A 3,572-nucleotide genomic window follows, 5' to 3' on the forward strand; every position below is an offset into this window, starting at 1 on the left:
CCTTAGAGTAAGTTTTCCTCCCAGCATTCCTTAAAAATAGGTTTCTGTTGGGCCATCCTATCCCACACTGCAGTGAACACGAGCAGTGGATACAACCTGACTTCCCACACAGGGGTTCCCCAGGCACTATGCAGACACACTTTTTTCAGACCAGCCTTATGTTTGCAAAACATTCTCTTACAAGCCTGAGCTCCAGGCAGAGAGACCATGATGCAAGCTGAATTCCTTTCACAATCAATTACCAATAGGAGGGTGGAGTAGAAAGAGCTTGTGTGAGCCATGAAATTGGACAGATGGGCTTGGGTTCCTCTCACACCTGCACACATTACTGGCTGGATGACCTTGTATGTTGTTAACTTTGAGCTTCAGTTGTTTCCTCATCTGTGAAATGGTACAATGACAAATTCCTTGCAGGGTCCTTATGATACATAAGTTAGATAAATGCGTATAAAGCTTTTACCACAGGGTCTGATATAATAAGGGTAGCTAATCAAACAATTTGTGAGTTAGAGACTGTTCTAAGTGCTATACAAGTATCACTTCATTTAAACATGTTCACAACCATCCTGTGAGGTAGGTACTATGATCTCCATTTTATCAGTGAAGAAACTGAGTTGCAGAGAGATTAGGTAATTTGTCCAAGGTCACACAGCTAGAAGTGGCAGAGCTGAGAAGGAGGAGCTGGTCTGAATGAGTTCTGAAATCCCACCCCCTACCCCCAAATTCTAGGATTCTACACACTGAATTAGTACAAGGTCATTGTATTACATAAATAGATATTTTCACTCACCACCCCACTCCCCATGGCAGTCCCTCTATAAACCAGTATCAGGGCTAACGCTAGTGAGGAGATAAAAGCATAAGTAGCTGCCTGACTTACTTTTATCTGAGAATAATTGAATATTCCTGGCAGCTAAAGGTTCTGAGCAGAGTGGCTCTTTAGGATTACGGACTTAAAAGAGGGCTTCATTGCAGTCCATCCTATCCCAGAGGTTTTCCCTGATGTTTATATCTCCAAGAAGGAATAGGGCACTGGAAAGTAAAATTCAAATTGGTCTTTCCTCTTCCTAGGTTATGTGAGAGGTACTGTGGCTTGCAAATTTTGGTATTGGGACAGATGATTTGCTCATAGGTGTATCTAGTTTTGGGGTGTGTGTGTGTGATAATTATTAACATTGACAATGAAAAGAAATACTAAAGAATAGATAATTAATGCAAAGCGAATCATACTGTAAAGAATGAAAATCTATATTCCTATCAAAAAAGTATGAAATCACACACACCCTAACTGCATATGACTACCAAAAGCAAAGCAGGACAGTTTTAGAGCATACACAGAAAAAAGCTCTGATAACCTTGAGGATTTACCCCAGTGGTTTTGCAACTTTGCTGCAAATTCGAATTACTTGGGGAGATTTACAAACTCCTGATAATTCGGGTTGCACCTCATACTAATTAAATCGGAATGCCCAAGGGCGGGAGCCAGGCTTTAAAAGATCTCCCGGGTGAGTCCAACGTGCAACAAAATTTGGGAACCACTGGTCTAGCCTATCTATACAGAAATCATCATTTTCCCCTAAAGGCTTACTGAAGAGTCAATGACAAGGAAGCCTTCAAGGATCTGGCGTTATTTAGTTAATTAACCTCCAAGATAGGATTCCTGAGTATTAGAAAATCTTCCTTGAGATCATGGGCTATGTTCTTACTTGGAAGGCATCTATTCATTAGATCTAGCCTCAAACTAGAAGAGATGAAAGTTGCTGAGGAGAGGGAAAAGAAACGGCTCCAGAACTTTTTTTTTTAGTAGAAGGAGGTTGGGGAGTGATTTGGTTTTCATTTGTTGAGGCTGAATTTGCAAGAAACACCCAATATTTATAGGTTTGTTTCGGATGGCTGATGGAGATTGTGAGGGAAGATAAAAGTCATTATTTACCACCATTGAGAAGAGGAATTTACACCTTTTCTGGTGGTCTGCATGCAGAGAGGAGCAGTGAGCCTCCTCATAAGAGCTCGGGCTGGGAAGCAGGGCCCAGGTGAGAGCAAACAGCGAAGCTGGCAGCAGCGCTGCTGCTGGGGTGAGGGTGATGGCTTGTGGTTGAGGCAGTAGCCGCCACTGCTGGGTGACCACGATTAGGCAGTGAGGGCTGAGGAGCAGAGACCCTGGCCGCCCCTCAAAGTCTGGGCGGCCTCAACGCAGGGCAGGACGTCAGCGTCAGGCCAGCGGATTCCCTGCGTGGCAGCCAGCCTTGAGCTGGCGTTTAAATCTGGCCAAGGTCAGGGCAAGTGCACGGGGAAGCAGCCAGACTCAGAAAAGCTGAAGAGTTGGCCCCTGCTGTTCCCTCCAGCAAGTTTCTCCAGCTGGTCCTGGAGGCCTCTAGGTCTAAGTTCATTTGCTGAGAAAAGGTGATTGACAGGCCATCTCTTGCTCACCCCACCCCAGCCCACCCCCACCAGTTTGCTTTTGTGAGGAGGGGCTCATTGCTCCTCTCAGCGGGCGGACCCCAGGAAGAAAGCCTATTTATGGTTACCAGCATGCCATATGCAGATGACTTAAGACAGGCAGCTTTTAACAAACACAATAGGTAGAAACTCCCCAAGGGGGAAAAGGTGTTTCCTCCCACTAATACCAACTCCAATCAAGCTTTTCCTTTTTTGCTCTTTGGTCCCAGGTCAAGCAGACAGCATGATTTTGTGCAAAACGTCCTGGGGATGAGGGCTCAGATACAAACGAAAATGTTTTAGGTCTTGGGGGGGGGGGGAGAGAACCTTAGAAATCATGGAATCCAGTGGTTCTCCAAAAGCTGAGTGTGCATAAGAATCACCTGGAGGGCTTGTTGGCCCTCAGGTTGCTGGGCCCCACCCCAAGAGGTCAGGATTCCAGGGTCTAGGGTGACTTGGGAATTTGCATTTGCAACAAGTTGCCACGGGAACTTTGAGAACCAAAGTCTAACCCTACCCAGCTGGGTTTCAGCATTGAGTTTAACAATTACCAGTTGTTACAAGTTTGCAATCTGATGTAGCTTTTCTGGGCCTCCCTTTTCTCATCTCCACAATTAGTGTGATAACCTGTGTCCTGCCTACCTCACAGCGGTGTTTAATTTACAGAGTGGCTGCTATTGGATAGTTACTCGGGCTTTTAGCAAGATCCCTCTGATTTGATGTGGAGCAGTCACGTGCCTTTCAGGTCCGTGAACTTAGAAACAGTTCCCCCGGGTTGCTGGGTCAGAGTTTACTGCTGCGTTTCCTTCTGCCGAGGATGAGAGAGGGAGATGCCGTCAAGCTGGGGGTAGGATGTATACCATTCGGTTTTTTTTGTTGTACTTTTCTCATTTGCATTTGCTTCTTAGCTTTGTTAATATTTCTAAGTATATTGGTTTTCCTTTTTCATGTAGAAAGTGTCTCAGTGTTTTCCTTTTCTGTTTCTTCCATATTGTTTAAGTTACAAAATTATTTACCATCTGATGTTAAGACCATGCAAGGATATGTTCTGTTCTTATTTTCCTTGTGAATTTTTACCCTCTGGAGTTACACTGGCATGTGTAAAGAAGTTCAGATCTTGGTTGGATTTTTCT

Source organism: Camelus bactrianus, chromosome X (genome assembly GCF_048773025.1).
Source record: "Camelus bactrianus isolate YW-2024 breed Bactrian camel chromosome X, ASM4877302v1, whole genome shotgun sequence".
Lineage (NCBI taxonomy): Eukaryota > Metazoa > Chordata > Mammalia > Artiodactyla > Camelidae > Camelus > Camelus bactrianus.